Below are 23616 nucleotides of genomic sequence, written 5' to 3'. Positions count from 1 at the left end.
AACTTAAACACATAATTTCTCAGCAAAATGTCTGTAACAGACTCACACATCACCCACATTAAAAGTAAATGAAAGGAAAGGCTGCTTGCCCTACTTAACGTAGATTCAAAGTACTAGCAAAGCTTTTGGCAAATAGACTGGCACAGGTGGTCCCCTCCCTGGGTCACCATGACCAAAACGGGTTTGTACCCTCGAGAAGCACCTCCTTAAACATTCGGTGCTTATTTTCGATTGCCACGTATTCGCAAACCCAATGGCCAAGAGCAGGCTACCTCATATTTGACCTGGAGAAGGCATTCGACTCCCTGGAGTAGGGAATCCCATTTGTCGCACTAGACAAATATAATCTGGGGGAGTCTTTTCTCAACATGGTGAAGCTACTGTATAGTGCCCCTACTGCGAGGGTTAAAACAGGCCCCTACATATCCGGCCTCACGGAAGTGCGCAGAGGGACTCGCAGGGCTGCCCGCAGTCTCCATTGCTCTTCGCACTGGCGATTGAGCCACTAGCGGAAGCAATACGCACGGAGAAATCAGACGATATTGCACTAGGAGACGGCACACACACAATATCTTTGTACGCGTACGATCTTCTACTATAAATAAGAGACATCCACTGCATCCCACAGGGATTAGCAACCATACTGGAAAACTTCACTTCTATATCAAGACTATGAGTAAACGTCACTAAATCCTGTCTATATCTCTTCAGTGAACAATGAGGTGACCCAGAGTATGTGCTCGACGGAACACGTGTCCGTTGGTGCGCATACACATCCCGCTACCTGGGCATTCGCATATACAGAAGCCCAAAAGACTTGGAAGATGGCAACCTGGCCAGATCACTGACCGCAGTCCACTTCCAGATGGCGTTTTGGGACATGCTCCCACTATCAGTGACAGGGAAAGTGGCCATAGTAAAGATGGTAATACTGCCCAGGTTTTTGTATTATTTCACAAATCTCCTACACTACATCCCTTCGTCCTTCTTCCGGCCCCTCGAAAGATTAGTAAAAGATTTCATATGGGGAAAATCTAGACACAGGAGGGCGATCAGCAAACTCTACTTACCGGTGACCAGGGTGGCCTGGCAGTTCCACACTTGGAAAAGTACTACTTAGCAGCCCAAATACAATGGGTTACAAGATGGTTTGCGTACTGCCACAGTGGAGATACAGCAACCACACAACCCTCCCTACCGATCACGGAGCTAGTGGTAATATTCCACCCATGTTAAAAAGCCATGCCGCCGGACTCACTACTGCTGAATGTGGCCTACAAGAGCTTCCATAGAGCACTGTATATCACCCGCAAAACCACACCATACGCTCCATAGGCATCCCTCAGGCATCACACAGCGGCAAACCTATGGGCCCTCTGCCAGCACTGGGAGGCAGACATAGGACGCCAGCTCACAGACACGGAATGGGCCTCGGTATTGGCGAGCTCAACTCAGGTTCCAAGGAAGGCGCACCTGCGACGAATACAATTCTATATCATCCCTGGAGCGTACCTCACACCAGCGAAGATCAATCAATACTTTAGACGCCAAGACACCAAATGCCCCAGATGTATGAATTTAGATGCGGACTTGCTACATATGCTATAGGAGTGCCCCACATTTACAGAATATTGGTCAGCAGTAGCTGACGCGCTAGCACACTGCACAGGTCGCACACTCCTGTTTGAATGGCACGTATATTTTCTGCATTTATAACATAGAAGCCGCAACAATAAAACCACGTCTAGATTTTTAGATCTAGGGTTTGCAGTAGCAAAAAGGCTAATCACAAAAAGATGGAAGGACCCTGACCCGCCGCTCATAATAATGTGAAGACGCTCCATGCTAAACTGGGTCAAAGCAGAAAGCACCGCACTCAGATGCGAGGACACGCTTGGGATCCGCAATATCCCCCTCGCTGCAAGTTGGGATTAAATCCTAACCGCATTGACCCACACACAAGGGAAAGCCATACCCTCTCAGCCTCCTGTAGATGATACACCTCAAGAGCGCATACCATAGAGAAGAGCATGCGGGGTGGAGAAGCGGAAAGGAGTGAGGTAAAGTATTCCAACCCACCAAATAAGTGCAACCATGAGCATCCCTCTGCCAAGCTAGCAGCCACCGCCAGAGCACAAATGACAGACATTAATGCCAAGATAGTTGCTCCCAGGGTACCTGAACGCCAGCCTCACAGTTGAGATCCCTAAACCGTTAAGCATTATTTTGCCACAGTTTCGTTAACACCCCTCCTCCACAGTTATGGAGCACATCGTGACAAATGCAGGCACAGCGCAGTTGCACAGCGTAAAACGTATTAGGAACATCATCACTGACACCACAGACATATACCCAAGACAATGTGCCTGACGCCAGGCAAGATACAAAAGATGTAATGTAAGTGGTATAATTCGCTCTGAAACTTTAAAGGATTGTTTGGACACAGAAAGATGTAAATTACACAAATATCAGAAATATCCTTCTTTTTTTGTCAGTTATTGTTGCGTGTCTCAACTTAATGAACCAATGTGTGCCTGGTATGTGTTTATTATGAAGAAAAAACGTAATAAAACCAGTTGTAAAAAAAAACGTAAATGAAAGGAAAACAGTACTTAAAACAATCTGTTTAAGAATTAGGTCAAGGTCATCAGGGAAGGACTAGCTGCAGAACAGAGCTGGCTCTATCAGGGGGCCCCCTGAATGGCTGGGGCCCTGGGCCAGAGCCCACTTTGCCCATGCCTTAAAACGTCTCTGACCCTTGGTGATCTACCCCCCCTAGCAGTGAAAACCCTACAATCATGGCTCAAATAATCAGTAGGACCTGAAAATTCATTTTACAGTGTTTACAATAGATATCTCTTTCAATAAGTCCTGAGCTTACTCTATATAAGTGAAAACATATGAAATTTCCCTTTGACCAAGACCCTAAGCTTAGATTGCTGTGCAATGTACGCCTGAGCCCCCTGGGATTTGAATAGGTATAAGAGTTTCACAAACTCCTTACGTCTACGAGCCGCCACCACAGACCTATCTGCAAAAATCCAACAGTTAGTCCCTTCATTAATAGAAAACTGTCTCTGCTGAATCGCTTTAGCCAGTATGTTCTCTTTCACTCGATAATCAGCAAAGTTGGTCAGGATTGTATGAGGGAACTTGGAATTAGGAATCGGATGAGCCGGAACTCTATGTGCCCTAGTTAATATTAAGTCTCCAGTAAAAAAAGGGAGCACTTTTTGCTTGATGAATGATTCAACCCATGCAAGGGTATTAGCTCCCTCGCTCCCCTCGGGTACTCCAACAATCTGAAGATTGGAGCGGCGTGAATGGTTTTCTAATCCTTCAAGCTTATTCTCATGAATAATTTTATCTTCAGTCACTGAGCTGACTTTCTGGAGCATAGAACTTATCTCCTCTTCTAACTGAGCAATCCCTGCTACGGCTTCTAGAAATCTTGCAAGGACGCCTGCCACTGCTTCTTCGATTTTTCCAAGTCGAAGGTGAAGAGCTGCTATCTCATTCTCCTGAGATTTTTTCATATCCCTAATCTCATCTAGTATGAGATTGAGTAAAGTTTTAATTTCCAGTTGTTGCGTTTCGGATCCGCTAGTTGGAAATTCGGAAACGTCTTGTGAATTTCTATTCTCAAGACTGGCTGTTTGACCTAACGGTTCCGGGTCACTCTTCATTAGAGCTCGTAATGGTTCCTGGGGCTTAGGCTAGTTCTCCAACTGTTGTTTTAAAATATTTTCGACAGAGGAAGAATGATCGGGTAGCGAAAGCTGAGTTAATGGAACCAGCGGACTTGCCTGGCAGTGCGCTGGTTGTCCTTCTTCTAACAAAGTCTCTGTTGTTACCGAGAGCGCTGAATGTGCCAAGGGTGCAGGAACCGAGACATGGGAGGGTGGAGATGTATGTAGCATCTGCAGAGAATTAATTGCTACTTCTTCCGGTGTTGCTACAGAGGCTGCGGTTAGATGTGGCGAAGCTTGAGTGGCAATGGGCTTAATGTTTTTTTTGTGAAAAGTGGAAAATTGTTGGAGTTCTTCAGCTCCACTCTTTTCATCCTTGGCAGGGACGCGCTAGTCTCCCTAATATGACTCTTCTCACCAATATTTGGACCCTCCATTAAGATCAAACCAGTGGGGTCTTCTCCCCCTTGCAGTTGCTCGTACTGTGACTCTGACAGATCTTCCGCAGAGCTTTCAAAGCTTGAATTCAGGCCTGACTGATTAACTATGCTCGCACCTTTAGCTAAAGATTATGTCCCTTTTGCTTGCATTAAACGCTTTTTCGTTTTCAGCCCAGCTGCTGTTCCAACTTTAGCTATTGCGTTCACTTGTATTAAATGTCTCCCCATCTTTCTTTCATTTCTTTAAATACTAGGGGTGCGTCTCAGGTGTCCAAAGTCTTAACTACCAGCAATAGAGAAAATAAGCTATTTAAACAAACTAGTGGTTGTTGAACACTGAGCCACGAATTCCCAGTTTTCCCATTTTTTTTTTCTACAAACGACCACTCTACAAGCTGCCACAATTACTTGCGAGTTCCATAATTTATCCCAGCCTTGGAACACTAGATGTTACATTGCTGCTGCACCTCGCCGCTCTGATTAATCTCCTGCCGGCTACCATGAGCACCCTGAGTAACTCCCTTCGCTGACTCATCGCGCTCAGCTCATCTCCAACCAGTTCTGCGTCCCAGAGCTCCACGTTTCTCCCTTTCTGTCCAAAGCTCAGGCTCACAGCGCAAACAGAAATCCAGCCCAGACAGCACTCGCGCCCTTATTTCCAAGCGGCACACCGCTCCGTGAGCTTCCCCAGCAGGTCTGCATGTCAAAGAACGGCGACTCGCAGCGCGAGAGACGCCAGAACAGAGCCTTTCCTAACGGCGTTCAGCAGCGTTCACTACTCAGCAATCATCATTGCCAGGGGTAGGGGAGGAGCACCGATCACCTGTGGCGAGGTGGAGGCGGGAGTCTCCGCAGCCATTCCCCCGACGATTTTCCTTGTCTCGCTTAAAGAAGATCTTTGCCATGAACACTCTTCCAGGCACGTATGGCAAAAAAGAGCTGGGACAAGCAGGCCGGTCTTCAAACTTTCAAAAAAGAGCTGTTCCTCTTTTACCATTACAGGTCTAGGAGAACAGTGTTGCTCTGCTGATTCTCATCATTAACATCTGGTCATACCCAGGCGCGCAACACCCATTGGACTCACAGGGCTTCAGCCCCCCCCCCCCCCCCGTCGTGTGTGGCAGCCCGGGATGAGACACCTTCCCGGGCAAAAAAGCAGCCGCACCCGAACACTTCACAGGTCTGTAATAGACCATTTGCATGCTAATGAGGCCTTGCTGTTGTTTCACCCCTTCTAAGAGCCCCTGCAGCTCCACTCTACCTATTGCTTAAAGTTCAGCCCCCCCGAAATTTTTGCTCAGCCCCCCCCGAAATTTGGCTCTAGTTGCGCCTCTGGTCATACCTGCCTGATGTTTAGAAAGACTCTGATGGCAGTGTTTGTCTTAAAGCACGTAATAGAGAGAGCATCTAAATGAAGAGACTGAGGCGCGATTTAAAAAGACCTGCAGCGGTTATCCAAAAACAACAAATGGGTCCAAACTCAATCACAACAATGTAGTGAACAGAAATGAAGCACATGCAGTTGTTAGAAACTAACTGCTTGGACAACTCGCACTGCAGAGTGAATTGTGTCATAATACATAGGATTGCACTAATATTTTTATACAGGGCAACATTTTGCTTTTGACTAATATGGGTATCTGTTATCCAAGGATGTAAGGCTGAGCTGACCTTGAAAAAGGTCGAGAACGTGACTTGCAGGTCGCACACGAATATCTGCAGCCACCTCTTAGGTCCAGGATTTTACTGAGGCTAGGACATTTCTTTATCCCAATAAACTTTCAGAACCTCCGGTACCAGAATGCAATTTAAATGTCAAACTAGTGACGCTGCCGCATTGGAAACGTAAGAGCTCCATTATTTTTTAAAGTAGAGACGTTCTTTCATATTGCTTGCGCGGGAATTTTAGGGCTTTTAGAAATACTACACTAAAGCTGTAGTTCCATCTCCGGTGAAACAGCGTGCACCACAAATAAACAAGGAACCATAATGTGTGGCCTAAAAGGCAGTTTCTTGTGTTCAGGCAGAAAGTTTATTCCTCTCAAGGAGAGCTGAGCTAGACTCCCTGTCATGGCTAACTACCCCACAGCTTCTGCTGTGCACATCTGTAGGTCACTTCTGGTGTATCTTCCTTCTCTCTGCTTCTGTCGTGATGTAGCAACATTGTTATAGATCACTCAGAAAAACATCTTCTTGGTTTTTAGTCTTTTACTATTTCTGTGTCGGAGAGCTCAGTGAATTGAGCATTGTTGCTGATGTACATTTGTAATCTACGGAGGAAACGTCAAATCCCGAAGATTAATTAGTCCAGCACCCTTCAGAGGTCGATTCATTCACTGATTCCATCCAATTTAGCCATCATTTACTCCTGATAAGGTGCTAAGAAATGGAATGACAGCGGTAGCAGGCTACATTAAAAAAAATAGCGGAAATGACTCTTAAATAGGAATATGACAGAGTGACCTTGTCTTATTGTAATCAGGCTCTTTGTCTCCTGGTGTGGCAGGGATGTCAACAAGGAAGGTTAATGTGGTGCCTGTTACCGACAAATGTCAGTGAGGGAACCACACCTCGTCTGTCGAGCGCTACTGTGACACCAAGACCTTGAGGGAGCGGTCCCTCAAACTCGTTGCTGCTTGACATGAGACACCATGACGGTCTCAATCCCGGTCGAGATAAAGATCCCGGGATTGGTCGTGGAGCCACTCCAAGTGATCATCGTCAATGTTGAAGTCGTTCGGGCATTTGGGTAAGCCCCACAAACGAAAGAAGAGTAAGAAGTCGAAGAGGTCTTCGACTTCGCCCTGTCTGTTGAAGTAATCTGATGAGACAAGGGAGTGTTGGTATTCTTGGCCTGGCTCCGTGGTGGAGCCTGGGCCATCTCTGCACCTCCCCAAGGTTCCAGGAGCTGGAACAACACCCGCCAAACTTTGTGAATTTTATTAGGCCATGTACCTCATATTTAGGTGACCTGTCCCTTCTGGAGTGCCTTTGGAACCTGTGGGCTTGGAAGGGGCCCCTACTGGTCTTCCGCTTGCACGGGTGCCTCAGCGTCAGTCGAGCGTGGATTAGTCTGTAGCGGTGCAGGTCGAGCCACCTCAACCTTCCCCGGTGCCGGCTCCACTGCCGATGTCCCCGGTGCCCACTGGCGGCGCGGTCTCCATGCTCCTCCCCTAATCCGACACAAAGCCAGATGGACGTCTTCCGCCATGACTCCTGTACCGACTAGGGGCAGACCACCCAGGCCGGAGCCTGTGCCCTATTCCTTTGGGCTAGGACTTGGAGATGATTGGTAAGGGCTACTGGACCCTTATGAATAACAGCCCCTAGATGTCGCTGAGGACTTGATACCTCTACAGATACTGGCTTTGTTTCTCCTCCTAGCGTGGGTACAGAGGAGGGAGCTTCATTTGCTCTGGTGATGAGGAGGGTAGCTGAAGTCCTATACCTTCAGCTGCCAACTGTGGCCATCAAGACAAATGTCTTGACAGAGGTGCTTCACCCAGGAGTCACCCCATCTGATTCGCTTCTCTCGTTTGATGAAGCCCTCATGGATGTCCTAATCAGGACCTGGTCCAAACCCTGCACAGGAGCTCCTGTGAATAGGTCAATTGCCTGCCACCATCGCCCCGCCCCATGGGACCCCAGTTTCCTCACAACACACCCCACACCGGAGAGCTTGGTGCTCCAAGCCTCCGTTTCAAAAGTAAATCCTTGTGCTTTCCCTACTACTCACATGGAGGGGAATCCAAGCGGCTAGATACCTTGGGCAAGAAGATGTTCTCTTCTGCCAGTCTGGCACTGTGGTCATTGGGCAGAGTGTACCTTTTAGGCTGATACTATGGTCCCGGAAGAGGCCCGAGTTATACTCTCACAAGCTATTGCTGACGGGAGGCACACAGCTAAGTTCACCATATGATGTGGGCTGGATTTGACCGACTAGCTAGGCAGAAGGGTTTTATCGTTGATGGCCTTATGGCACCATGCCTGGCTGAAGATTACTGGCTCTTCTGGGGATGTCCAGGTCTTCCTCATGGACATGCCCTTTGATGGCTCCTGTCTCTTCAGAGACAAAGCAGACTCAACGTTGTAAATGCTTCAAGAACACCAGGACTGCATCCAGATCCTTGCGCCTTGCCATGGTCCCTTGTCAACTAATGTCCACCTTTTGCTTCTTTGGTGGCACCGAGGGGGTTTCCAGACGTGTCTCCAACCACCCAGCCACCACGACCAGAAGATTTCCTAGTCATTGCATGGCAGAGGACGCAGCACCCACAGGCCTCATGGATCAGGTAGCCAAAGGTCGGGCCAGTTTACCCCCCTCCTCCCAGTTAGTCGCACCCTCCAAGATCATTTAGTTTGCCTTCCGACCATCATTGGCACCCAATGGGAGGCAGGATACGCCATTATCTGCACCAATGGAGGTCGATAAAATTTGACCTCCGGTTCTCGATATTGTCCAAAGGCTCTATTACCTCCCCTTTGTGACTACCCCTTCACCCCTGCCACCAACTTGTGACAGGCTGATGAAGGAGCACATCTCATTACTCCATCGGGAAGTGGAGTTTTTCTTCTGGCCAAGGGAGCCATCGAGAGGGTGCCGCCATCAGAAGTAGGTTGTGGTTGTTATTCTTGATCTTTCTGTTGCCCTAAAAAGAAGGAGGCCTTTGTTCTATCCTAGACCTGTACCCTCTCATTTTTTTCCTGAAAAAAGGAGTAATTCAAAATGCTCACACTTGCTCAAGTCCTGTCTGCCCTGGACTTGGGAGACAGGATCGTAGTGCTGGATTTGCAGGACGCATACTTTCATATTCCCGTCCTGCCTGCCCACAGATGTTACCTGCAGTCTGTGGTAGGCCAAAAGCACTTTCAATTTGCCGGGCTCCCTTTTGGACTTAGCAGCGCCCCTTGGTTGTTCACCAAGATGATAGCAGTGGTTGCAGCTCAAATGTCAAGATCAGGGGTGCCAGTTTTCCCCTATCTCGATGACCGGCTATTGAAGACCGGTTCATCCCAGGCGGTCATCCCACACCTTTAGACTACTGCAGACCTCCTGCACTCGCTTGGATTCACTATCAACATGCCGAAGTTAAAACTGATACCTTCTCTGATGCTTCGTTTCATCGGAGCTGATCTGGACACTGTGCAGTTTCAGGCTTATCCACCCAAGCGGCAAGTCCAGTATATTTAGGCTGTGATTCAAATGATTCAGCCTCTATCCTGGATTTTGGTAAGACTGACGGAGGCTGCTGGGCCTCATTGCCTTCTGTACCCTTCTTGTGACTCATACCTGTTGGAATATGCGGGCTCTGCAGTGGCACCTTAAGTTCCACTGGGCGTAACTTCAGGGGAATCTCTCCGACATTGTCCAGATCTCAAAGGGCACAGCAAAATATCTGAAGTGGTGGCAGACACGATTGGATCAGCAGCAGACTTCTCACTCTTTCCCAACCAATCTGACAGTAGTGATAAACATCTCACTCCTGGGCTGGGGCGGCCATCTGGGATAAGGCTTAAGTCATCCTTGTGGCTCTAGACTAGGCGCGAAGAGTCTGGTCAATGGATTATGTTGATCGGTCCCTTGATCAAGCTGTCCCTTTGAGAGGATCTCATGTCACAGCAGCTGAGGAGGATTCTCGACCCAAACCTGTCAATGCTCTGCCTTCATACCTGGAGATTGAGCGGTGACATTTGAAAGCCTTTGATCTTCCGCCCGAAGTCTGTAAAGTTCTGTTTTTTAGCTCGCCGTCCCTCCTCAAAGACTGTATATGCTAGTCGTTGAAGCAAGTTTGTGGATGGTGTACAGACAAACAGGTTGACCCTTTATCTTTCCCTCTTTCCCAAGTTCTTCTGTTTATTCTTACCCTGGCCCTGTAGGGTTCTGCATTTAGAAAGTGTAAGGTTATTTATCGGCTACCTTAAGCTTTTCTGAAGCTGCCAGATCAGCCCTCTCTTTTGAAGTCCCCTATTGTTAATAAGTTCTCCAAGGTCTTCAGTTCATGTTTTCTCCAGCTCACTTAGTTATGCCTCAATGGGACCTCTGTTCGGTTTTTACTTTTGCAATGTGCTCACCCTTTGAGCCGCTTCATAACTTCCCTCTTAGGCTCTTCATAACTTCCCTCTTAGGCACCTCACCATCAAGACAGCCTTTCTGATGGCAATTACATCTGCCCAGAGAGACAGTGAACTGCAGGTGCTGTCATCTCAGCCTCCCTTTTAGAGAGACAAAATGGTCCTTCATACTCGAGTGTCCTTCTTGCCAAAGGTAGTTAGCCCATTTCACTTAGACCAGTCAATCACCTTGCCTACCTTTTACACTCCACCCCCTCCATCAAAGGAAGAGGAGAGAATCCACCAGCTGAACCCAAAAAGAACGGACCGCTTGATCACACACAACCGTTATGAGTGGACAATCAGCTCTTCGTGGGGTATGTCGTAGCCAAGAATGGGTAGGCCATGCAGTAACAATCCATCTCCCGATAGATTGTGCTCTGCATTAAGATTTGCTATGCATCAGCTAAGAAGCAACCCACCCAGGGCTTGCATGCTCATTTAACCAGAGCAAAGGCTAGGACCACTGCGTTAGCATGCGGAGTACCAGTCCTGGACATTTGTCATGCTGCAACATGGGGTTCCTTGCACATGTTCACCAAGCACTTCTGCCTTGACAGTCCGGTCCGTCGGGATGGGCACTTTACCTGTTGGGTCCTGAAGGACTTTTTTGTCTAAATCAGGTTGACAGACCCACCTCCGGGAAGGAATTGCTTGGGTATCTATTCTAAGAAAAGCAATCTGCAGCTAGAAGTCTCTATCAGATTAACAATTAACTGACCTCTGGCAACACCTTATCTGGTAAAAACTCTCAGCTAGCTGCATATTCCTTACTGACCCTTCCATCCTCCCCACTCAGCAAATGTTTTTTTAGGTACATGGCTGTTCCCTGTTCGGGACCCTAGTTTCACGCACCAGTGGTCAGTGTTCTTCATGGCTCTGTGCTCCATAGTGTGGAAGGTCGTGAAAAGAAATTGACTTCAGTGAACTGGGGTGATACCTATGTAGGCACTGCATATGTCGCGACGCCACCGGAGTCACGCAGAATCGACTGACACCACATATCGGCGCGCAGGGATACTGCTCACTCAAAATTTTGCCGGATCCAGTCTGATGCCTCGGGATTATTCTAAGGTAAGGAGTCGGCGGCTAGGTAGCCTTTACTAGATAAGGCATTACTGAAGGTAAATAACTTGTTCTTCACACACAGCTCAGTTCCCTACTGTCGTTTAGGATTCACACTGGTACCAGCCCCATCCTTACTACAAGTCCCAGGAACTACAGAGCACTAAACTCATGGGGCAATCAATTAGTACATAATGAAAGAAGAAGGATAACTCAGATATATGAGAGTTCTGATACTTTTGGGCTGTGTAACTGAGAAGAGAGGCATTGCCAAATATTGGACTTTGCCAATGAACAGAGTGCAGTAGTGGCAAAGAGGCATTGCAAGATTTGCTATACTAGAAAAACCAGTGTAGTGGGTTAGAAGCTGCCAATAAAAACATTCAAAAATATGGAACCCTTGGGTCGAATTTTTGGGGCCTTAGCATATGAGTAGTTATGCTCAGAATATTGTTGTCCGACTGCGTTCTACAATATTCTCCTTATTTATCCCACTGAATAATTGATATATGTACAAGGTGATGCTGTAGCTTCACTATGTGTTCGTTTATTGTGTAATATATTTGTAGAAGCAGTTAAATATGTTTATAAGAATGAATACACAGCCAGAAGGGGGATGTGCCATGACTGAGTACAACCCACGAAAATAATCTTTCTTGTAGATAATATTTGCAAAGGTCGCAAATGTAGATGCCTTGGAAGCACAGGATCTGGAGCAGGTGGCCTTCCTGAGAGACTGCTCACAAGCACCCCCAGTCCACACCTCAAGATGTTAAGTACAGTAATGGCTGTAAGGACTACGTGTTCACTCTTACCAATGTACATTCAGACAGATGTGAAATACTACTAGGAACAGATGCAGATTGTTCCTGGTCATTCGTGAAATAGAGAGGCCCAGTGGCAATAGTAACTTCTTTTGCTGTAAAGTCTTTTGAGTATTTGAGTGGGACGTTTGTGTTGGAGGCCATGGAGGCATACAAATTTGGCCCCAACGAGTCTTTTAGCTTAAATCGTAGTACTTCTTGTTCCGATGTCATAGTGAGGAAGGGCAGCATTTTCTCAGAAGAGTGAGTTTCTTTTAGATTGGAACTGGAAACGTGTCTGCGTAATTAGATCCCTCTGCACAATAAAACTATTGCTTGCAAGTGTGTGATTCTTTGCGCAGGATTAACCAGGCAATATCTCTATATTGGATGATGTTCTGTTATATGTGAACAGGCCACTCATATTGAAATGAAACATTGTCCACATAATGGAGACTTCAAAGAAGAATTTACTGCTGTTTATAATTGGTGCCGTGGCTGCAACTAAAATGATTCTACTTCCTGAATTACTTCATGTATTTCAGTTGCTGATGGTCTTTATTCTGGTCTGGGTATGTAATGACTTAAGTTGTACAAAATGTTTTTTTACCTGGGCAATACGGTTTCCAGGGTCACATTAAAACCTTTGCAACAACCCTGGGGTAGAAAGGAGCAAGACGCATATATTTTTGTCTTCTTATTCCTATCCAGTAAATTACAGTGTTCTTACTCTGGATCCTGAAATTACAGTGTTTCATTGTCTGATGCCAAATATGCCAGTAAAAATAATTTTATTTTTTGCGAAGTTATAGTGACAGTGACGCTCTCTGTCACACTGTGAATTGCAAAGTTGGGTCTCATCCTCACCCGCTGAGATATTCTCAGACCATATGATGCATTAACGTCTGCGTACGGGAGTATTATGGCTGCATATTGGTGCCACTTTTATAACGATGAGAAATGGCATTGAGATCTGTATCTAGCCCCAGCAAAAATAGTGGTTTAGATATATGCCCTTAGACTTTCCTTAAATCATGTCTTACATTGATTAATTTGCACCAGTAATACATATGCTATAATGCCTCTAAAGAACCTTGTAACTGCTATGCCAGTTATTTGAGTAGGAGGGCTGATGCATGCACTTTAAGTAGTCCTGACCTAATGTTTGGGTGGGAAGCCATATGGTCTTTTAACAGTTTAATGGGTTTCCAAGGCGGACTAAACTTATAAGGATAGTATCTCGTGGTGTCTGCAGATATTGATCCTAAATAGAAAAGTTACCTGACTAATAGAATGATTCATTGTGTTTCTACTTTAAGAGACTAAACACCACCAGGCATTGAAACAAAGAGTCAGGACAGGACATTCATTTATGATTCTACCCTTCCATCTTAACATGACATTAAAGTTTTCCTGACTCCTCCTTTAAACAAGTGGACATAGTTCTTATCTACAATATCCAAGTAGGTAAATGTAACATGTAGACCCAGCCCCCTCTCTGACTTGTAGACCCACTCATTTGCAAATTTCAGAGCTGAATCATCCAGCTCTATGGACACGTTTTCCGAACGAGCGATTACGATGACCGATTCGGACAGCCGTACCGATTCAGTCTGCCTGACACAAAACGGCTGTCATAATCTTTCTTTGGGGACCCTTTCGGGCCCCCCTTCACCCAGAGGCATCCGATTGGGGCCCATGGGAGTACCGGAGGGACCCCTCTAACCAACCATGCACAATGTGGCAGGCATCATGGGGTTCCCACCACAGGATGAAGGGTTTTCTCCAAACACCCCTTTTTAGGTCTCGCCTTGCTATCGCGTAAGCGATCGCAAAGCGAGACTATTGTAAGGGGCTCCCAAAAGTGCTCCGAAAAGCAGATTGCATGGCGAGCACACGCACAATCACGCGCATCGTGCCGCCATGCAATCCGTTTGGCATCGCACTTCAAAGGGTCCGCTCCCCCGCCTGGAATGCGCTCCCCGCCCCCGACAAGCGTGCGCGCGCCACGCTCCGCCGGGCTTGTTTGATGTTAGCCCTAGGCTAGAGCGCTATTCCAACTCCAATACTGCCTTCATCAACGTCTGAATTCTCACAATCGTTTGCCCTTTCTCGCCTTGGCAAGCAGGGTCCATGCTTTTTCAGACTCGAAGCGCACAGTAAATGCTATTTATTGATTAACTGATCAAGAACTGAGGTCTTTGAAACATGGCGGCGTTAGAAGAAGTGCTTTGGGGGCCGTGTGCCGGCTGAGCCGCTCAGACCTTTGACCTGCCCTGTCTTTGCTGGCTGGATCCTTTTATTGAATCGAGATATGACTACAGAAATGTTCATTATAAGGGAAAGAAAGTCCGTCACCGGGAAGCATGTCAGAGAGACTCGAAATGAGAGCGCATCCATTTTGAAACACGGCCAAGATGAACTTTGACATGAGACTGGAAAGGGCTCGAGGGGTCGCCACTATGACGACACGGCAGTTCAAACTGATAGAATTTCAGCAGACTTGTCACAGAAGGGGATTTAAACCGAATGCATTATTGTCAACTTGTGTGACATGAGCGCCTTCCAAGAGTAGCAACAGCATAGGAAACGAGAAATTCCGGTTCCGGTTCCCATTCTTTCTTACTTGTAATTTATTTCATGTATGACATGAATTAAATATTGGCAAAACGAACGTGAGCGATTTGGAAAGTTACTGCGTGGGGAACATTTAGATCAGAACATGGAGCATAAAAGTATTGTGCTACAAAACGGCACACGACAAATATGGACAACCAAAATATCAGGAAGGTGTGTGTGTAAGATGTGTGCGTGTGCGTATATATATATATTAGAGAGAGAGATACTAGTTTAACTTTTTAACCTTCACATCAAAGTACCTTAAGCTATATAGTATGAGTCTTCAACCTGTTGTGTCACAAGAGTGACTTATGCTCAATGAAATCACCCCGAGCTACTATTAGTGTTGTAATAATCACCACATTAGACAAGATTGCATTAGTGCTTCGCAAGGAGTCAAGCAGGGTTACCAGTTGTAATGTCATAAAGGCCAGCGCTTTAAGTGGGCCGAGTCCTGCCGGTGCCGCACTGGTAGTTCTAACAAGCATTTGCAATGCAATAGGTCGCGCATTTACGAGAGTTTGAGCTATTGGCATTGTAAATGACAATGCCTTTTATTTATGTGTTGATTTTTAAAACATAAATAAAAGGCATTTAACAATGCTATTAGCTTAAACTCTCGCAAATGCGAGACCTATTGCATTGCAAATGCTTGTTTCAATGAGAACCTGTGTTCTCGTTTCGAACACAGACTTCCATTGAAGTCAATGCGAGTCTGACCGAACGATGTTGGTAAGCACCATAATCGGTCCTTTGGACTCGCATGACCCGATTCGTTCGGAAACTATTCTGAGACCGATTCGAAATCCTATTTGGCCCCTTAATGTTTATTTAAATATATTTCTGAATTCTACTTATTTAAAAAACTTAAACACTAAACACATATATATTTAGATATAGCTAGTTAAAAAGTTTTTTTAAACGTATAATTGCCATTTATATAATAATGTAATGTTTTAAATGTAATAGGATATATATATATATATATATGTGTTTATCTATATACCCAAAATTTTTAAATCGGTCTTAAATTCCAGTGTGCTTCATAAAATCTGCAATTTGAAATATATGACAAATCGTCTCGCTTCCCAGCGACTTGTTGGATAAGGTTTCTTAAAACTGTAAAAGTTTTGTAAGTGTCCAATTAGAAGTCTGCAATAAAGTGTCAGTACTTTAGAAAGGTCCTGTATACCACGTAAAAGGCGACTATAGTTTGCTATTAACATGTCTGTGCAGCCATACACAAAATGAAAAGAAAAAAAAACTAATCGTTTTAATTACAAATAAATAATTAACATAAAAATGACTATTTACTAAAAATATTAAACACATTCAAAACTAATTATAAATATTATAATTTTCAATAAACAAAAACATAATACATACTGAAACAATATAAAAAAACTATTACATTTTACAATTAATACATATACTATTCCGACTACAATTTGTACAAAAGTAGGCAAAGTGTTGGACTGAGGAGGGATACAATTTTCTACTCTCACTTCACACAGTGCAACTGTAGGAAAACTGTTACATTACACAGGGGTAAAATGTAGTATTCCCACTCCATTCATTGTAACAGTAGGGTCCTTCTTAAATTACAGAGCGATACATTTTACTATTTTCACACCGCTAATTGCAACAATAGGAAAAATGTGTTAGAATGTGGAGGGGTTAAAATTTACTATTTCCTTGTCAGCCAATGCAACAGTAAGGAAAGTGTTTGATTGTCAAGGGATAAAATTTACTGTTTCCGCTCCAGTCAGTGGTGGATTGTAAAGAGGTAAAATGTACTATTCACACTCCATTCAGTGTAAAATTAAAAGAAACTAATTAATTACAAAATAATAAAATATTTTCAAAAACATAGTAAACAATTACAAAAATAAATGTTAAAAAATATAAATTTATATTTAAAAAATAAAATAAAACACATACTCATTACATTATTAAATACATATCAATATGGCTAAGGGGAGGTTGCTGCACTATGTATGGCTTGACCTAAAACATTATTGAATGAAAGTGGGGGTTGTCAACCTCATATTTATTACGAAGACTGTATTTAAATGTTTCTATGATGAAATGTGCTTTTATGATTTATTTAAATCGAATAAAGCTTGATTGACTGACTGAACAACTAATAAATCCAAAATTATTTGCATTTAAAAAACACAACACAATTAGCCCATACAATAATAAATAACATTAAAAAAACCTAGTTTTACATTTATTACTTAAGTAGCGTTTACCCTATACTTCAACGAAGTACACAACACATATCTAAAATTCTTTATTAAAATAATATTTTGTACACATATTAAATAATATTAGTTAAAATATTAAGATTTATTTATTCCTACAATAATTGTACTTAATTACCACCTCACCCTTTATCCATAAATAATAAATCAACACACCAAATATATAAAAGTAAACATTATTTCCATCATTTTCATAATTAAAACTTTTATTAATAATCAAATAATGAGAACTCTAAGATTTAATTACCTGCCTACCATTTACTCCTACAATTTCAACAACTAACACCTAATATATAACATAAATCATAATTTATTTACACATTTTACATTAATATTTATAATTTTTATAAATTAACTTTATTATTTAGTATGATTAATTTCCTACACTCTTTACACATACCAAACACACACCCCATTTTTTTTTTACATATTACAGAATTTTCATAATTATTTTTCATTTAACGCATATTAGCTAAAATGTATTATTTACAAAAAATGTATTATTAAATAAGTCTAATTTACTTACATCCTACCCTATACCCCTACAAAACACACAACCCGCTCCTAAAATTTAACGTACCTAAACATTATTTGCACAATAAACCTAATTGTCAATTACATAAGTAATATCAATTAAACATTATTACTTAATTAAAATAAATTGTTTTCCACTCTATACCCCTACAAAACCTACAACCCATACCTAAAATGTAACCTTAAAAATGTGTATTGTGCAATCAACATAATTATCAATCAAATATTTAATATGAATTAAAAACTAATTTTTTATTATAATTAATTTACTTCCCACCCTGTACCCCTATAAACTTCAAAACTCACACCTAAAATGTAACTTTAAAAAAAATGAATTGCAAAATTAACAAAATTATCAATTAAATAATTAGTTTCAATTAAAAACTAATTCATTCAATATAGGGGCCGATTTCGATCCGGGTCGGAAAGCACTCCGACCGAGTCGGATCCGGAGTGTTTTCCAACCGAGCCGGACCCCTACAGTCTGACCGAGCGAGTACGATGCACACGTATGCTGTCGGACTCGGTTCGGTCGGACTCCCATAGAAGTCAATGGGAGCCAGTTGTACGACGCAATAATAATGACTTAGATATTTTCCAAATCAATATTAATTACCTTAAATCGATATTCTTGAACACGATATGCTTGCAGACGATATTTCCATATCATGATATTTTGGACACGATCTATTGGTAGCACAATATTTTTGTTTCGATATTTTGTCTGAATACCATCAATTTTAGTACTACTGGATCTCGGCCTTCAGATCAACTCTTTCAAATTGATTCTAGATCATGTTCAAGTTGCCATCCTTGTCCTGTCTGGAACCTCACCAGTGCCCGATTGAATACAATAGCCATAGTGGGATGAACCTATTTACCACTTTAATGCATCTACAGAAATTTCAAATGCAGTTTCTTTATAGAAACTATTAGGGATATGCGGGACTAGAGATAAATATATTAAGATCATGCCACTTAGCTCCTCTTTAACACTCTCCACTCGGTTGCCCCAGGTACTATGCTTTAATTTACAAACATAAATATCTTGCTTCTCTGAAAAATCTGCGTGTGATGCATTGTAAAATCAATATACAAGCAGCTGTGCATTTATTTGTAGGTTCTAGTGTCTTCATTGTAATATAATGAATTTCTCTTTTCCCTAGAATGTCACAGTTCATGATCTTATCTAATATTACCTGGCTGCCATGTTCTGCACTAAGACTTGGTATCAATTTGTATATTTGAAGGCAGCATAGGACATGTCTGGGTTAAAGCAGCTCTTCTTGTTCATCCCATTATTTACCCCATTCATGTAACTGGAGGTATGTTCTGTCAAACCCTCCACTTTGCATGGACATGCCTCCTGCATGGCAATCCCTCAAGACTGATATGACGGGAATCTAAATAATGATTGGATACAACACACAGGTGGCCTGTCTTTGTGCCTTTGAACATCTGGCACATGATTGGTCACAGCCATAGATGGGCCCTCCATTTAATAAAGGCCAAAGATAGCTACCTGATTAGGCACAGACAAAAGGTGGGTACCTTATTGGGTACAGTCAGAAGGTGGGTTGAACAACAAACAATAAGAACTTGTTAAGGGCTTTAGCTGTTATGAAAATGATTAATTGTAGCAAGAATATCAAAACATTACTGAAAAGAATATCAGCTTGCCTATTCTTTATGCTTTATGGAATAGTAAGCATGTGCAGTCACATGCATGCATGAACATAATAACATATACTTTCATCAGCTCTATCTAAGGAACCTAAGTCTTGGGTAGGTACATATAAGAGAGGCATCTTATAACGCTAATTCCACCTGGATAGATGGAGACAGGACCTAAAAGACGAAATCATGACTCAATAGAAGATGCAAAACTTGCATGTACAGACTCTCCTAAATGATTAACGATTCATCTCTTGAAACAACCCTACCACCAGCCTTCAGACAAGTCTCTTCTCTCCTTGGTAGCGAGGCCTCTTACATCTCCATTTTTCAATCTCCAGATTGCATGTGTCCTTTTCTGGAGTGCCCAAAAGACCAATGGCCTCAGCCAACAGTGGACTGTGAATAAAAGATTCATCGAACCAGTCCTACAAGTCATTGCTCTTCAAGAGGGTCCAAGAAGTCAAACATGCTTCACAGGAGTGCTGTTTTACAAACTTTCTTTGACTCATTGATAGATGAGTTGTTAGCACACATGGGTGTTCTCTTTGTTAAAGGAAAAAGGCTCCCTTCAGAGCAGCAATACCACATCAATATGCTGAGCCGAGGGCATTCCACCTAGCCCTTAAATCCTTTCTCCTATTAATCTCAGCATCTTCCATTCTTCGGACAGTGGAAAAAACAATAATGCATTACCTCAACAAGGAATCAAGACAATTCCCCTATGTTTTCCACCTATTTCTTTAATCCCAAAATGACTGCTAACGTGAGACTGTCAATTGGATTGTCAATAATTGTAATTGCTTCAGAAAGGCCAAGCCAGTTGTGGTGCCTGAACCTGATCTACTTGTTGCTGCAACCACACAGGAGGCTTGTGTGTGGAATTGAATATTGGGCAAGATCCTCCATTCCGATCCACCATTCCTGAGGTTTGCTCGTCTGAATACCTGCAGTACTACCACCTGAAAATAGGAGGACTGCATGACCAACCAGAGGGTGTTCAAGCATCCTTCTACCTAAACATCATAGACTTTCAAGTGGAAGAAGATTTGCATCTGGTACCTTCAAAAATAGGCGAATCAGAAGATTTGCCAAAAAGAGATAATATTGTATTGATTTCTTTATTTTGCAAAATTGGGCCTAAGTTTTCATATACAAATGTGCATGTGTTTGTTATTTTTGCTTATAGGAAAAGTTCATATCAGGCATTTATTTCAATTTTGTCATTATATTATCCCTTTGATCAAAGATTTCTTAGAAAGGCCTCACCCGAATTAAAAGACCTTATCTTCCATGGGAGCTGAAAATTGTCCTCTTCTAAATGAGCTGACCTCCTATTGAAACAATGCATAATACCAGTCTCTGACATTTATTATAGAAATTGGCTTTTCTGGTTACCCTAGCTCCTGCCAAAAGGATATGTGAATTTCAAACTGTGTTCACAAGAATCATATATGGTTTTCCATTGCAGCAAAGTCACCATAAACATTCAGAATCTCCGAACTCCATCTCAGTCAGAAGATTTAAATTGCAGTCTTTTTTTTTTTTTTTACAGCGCTTCTAATTAGGGCAAACGATGTCCACAAAACATGTAATTGATAGATGGATAGTGTCATGCATCATTACAACCTGTGCATCCAAAGCTAATCTGACCTTTACCAGGTGCGCCCAAAGGAGATTCTCCCAGAGGAAAAGCAGCTACTGCTGCTCTGGGACAATTCCAATCATAATAAGGGGGTCACTTGAAAGTCAGTTCACATTGTTAGAAAACACTATTGTACTGATTCTGTTTTGAGGACAGATACCTTGAACAGGCCGTTCCTGTAACCGGTTTATTTGACTTCACGTTCTGTTTTTCCTTTTACTGAATTCCTCATCCACTGAAGAATATATTACTACAGCATGATGTGGTGGTGCACTGTCATGTACAGATCGCATATTCTCCATTGAAATGGCCACAAAACATTCCCTCTAACATGTAGTTTTGCTGGAAATGAACATTGTTTGGAAATTGCGTTTAAGCAAAATATTTAATATTTGCAGATCAAGCAAAGTGCTCTAATTTGTTTTGATCCTATAAAAATATTTTTATTTACCACAGAATTACAAAAATGTGTCTTTATAACGAGTGAAATATATTTGAGATGTTTGAATAGTTCACTTATTAGTTAAGTGTTGTGTTTTGAAAAAAAGCCAGACATCTTACAGCCTTTGCACAGTTGTTGCCACACAGTTCACTTTACAAAATCCTCTAACCTCAGTTTAGAAAGAAAAACAAATGTAGGCTGACAAACCTTTATTTGATCTCGGTCTCTGAAAGTCAGCAAACATGACAAGAAAGCAAGATTTAAAGGCATCTTAATTGCTGTTTCACTTCTTGCTCGGCATGGTCACGTGGATTTTTTGGGCCCAGCGGTATGAATATCATGGAGGATCCCATGACAGAGGAGAAAAGGTTGATTACTTGTAATCCTAGTGTGCGAACAGGAATATTTTCTTTGAGCTCATAAACAACCCTTCCTTTTTCCTTTGTTCCAAAAGCATAGTTGGAAACTTTAATTGTGCCAATAGCCTTTCACTGTGTTAGTGTGTAAAAGTAACTCACTTGACCCTGAACGTCACGCTGGAAAAGCGGCCACCTTCTTTAAGTGCAAGTATCCGTGTCGGGAGGGGGGGGGGGGGGGGGGGGGAGTGTTGATATATGTGCGAGTCTGTGTGTTTTGCAGGACACTTAAAGTCTACATATCCTTTATCTCTTGTTTTAAAGAATGATAAAAGCAGTGATGTTTTAGTCAAATGGTCTGTGTAACTCATTTAGCTGCTAAGATGTATTTTTAAAAAAAATAGATACCATAAAAAGTGTTTCAGTGATGTTGGACATGGACTTGTATATTAATCGATTACAGAGAGCTAGGATTACATGTAATAAACTTTCCTTACTTTCAACAGTCTCCTGGTATGTATCCTCACCAGTTTCATCCACCATTTAATAGGTCTTGGGTTGATAGGAGGAACTTCCTTTTGTGAATTACCTTTCATTTTGTAATGTGGCCTATTTACTACTATATCACACAGGGTTTGCAAAACAACCTACCTAATGAATGTTAATTAAGTACGTCACTAGTTGCAACTGTCTCTGATTGCCTATGAACACAGGGATGGTGCCCGTAAGCAACGGCAGACCACTTTCCCTCACATTCCCAATAGGAAACCTTTTGTTTTTAAAGCAGCTGTAGTTAGTTAAAGAAACTAGTGCTGCTTTTAAATATGTTTCCAGTTTGGGAAGACATCATAGGAGTTTGCAGTGAATCCTTAGAAAGCTGCCTACCCCCTCAGTGGCTGCCTGACATGATTCCCAATGTGGAACTGTCCAGGTCTGCAGCTTTACCTTTGCGAATATGTTACTGCTTCCTTTGAAGTGGCAGTAATTATTCAGGGCCTGATTATGAGTTTCGGCAGAGCGGTTGGGCTGCTATTCTGCCACAACGCCGAGACTCACTGACACCTGTCTGCAAGATTCCGATTTAAAAAGTTGTTGGGCGGGCGGGCGGGTGGCGTGCGGGTCCCGCGGCTGTGCCTCTTCAAAGGCGGCAGTTCCTTTGAAAAAGGCACCACAATGGAATGAATGAATAATAATGTATTGCGTGACTACTTAAAATCATTGCTGTAAAAAGAAGTTCAAATGGTCATATTTAAAATCGTTTTTAAATTCCAGAGTGCTTCATAAAATCTGCAATTTTAAATATATGACAAACTGTCTCTCTTCCCAGTGACTTGTTGCGGGATAAGGTTTCTTTTTGGCAAAGTTGAAGTAGGACCACTTTAAACGTTTTGCAAGTGTTCGGTTAGAGGTCTGGGAAAAAGTGGCAGTGCTTTTGAAAGGTCTTGTGAAAGGCGACAGTAGTTTGCTATTGACATGTCTGTGTAGCCATATGTGGGCTGTGCGGAGTTGAACGCCCATGATGGCATTGGTTCTTGTCAGCGTTGGAGGGTCATACAGATGTTGGGCCCTATGGAGCATAAGACTCGTCTAGCGAGTGATCGCTCCCTGCTATGGCCGATTTGACATTTAGAAGGGAGTTGGTGTACTGTACAAATTTCCCGAACTTAGCCATGTCTGCCACAGTGCCCAAGGGGTACAGTAAGCGGACGGCTTTGTTGGCTGTGCGAGTTGCCTGTTGGAGAAAAAGTGGCCTGGAAAGTGTTCGGGCCTGTCGCAATGCCGGGCAGCATAGAAGTATGTGGTCTAATGATTCTCTTTTGCACTCTATGATGCATACAAGGGACTTCCAGGATGGGTACAGTTCCCTTATGGGGAGCGGGGACAGCCTTGCTGCTAAGATTTGATTTAAGACCCACTTCCCCATAGCCTGGTTGAGATGAGGCGTTGTTGTTTGGATTGGTTGCGGCAGTT

General features: G+C 43.0%; 1 protein-coding gene across 3 annotated transcripts in view; it reads left to right on the top strand.

The window, feature by feature from the left end:
• The window catches only part of EDA (ectodysplasin A), a 1792848-nt gene that overhangs the window by 1147189 nt on the left and 622043 nt on the right, over positions 1-23616 (top strand). The gene's annotated exons all lie outside the window — the stretch shown is intronic.

Source organism: Triturus cristatus, chromosome 5_2 (genome assembly GCF_964204655.1).
Source record: "Triturus cristatus chromosome 5_2, aTriCri1.1, whole genome shotgun sequence".
In the NCBI taxonomy this organism is placed as follows: Eukaryota; Metazoa; Chordata; class Amphibia; order Caudata; family Salamandridae; genus Triturus; species Triturus cristatus.
Note: the sequence above shows the minus strand (reverse complement) of the source record. Positions and strands in the feature narration are given on the sequence as shown.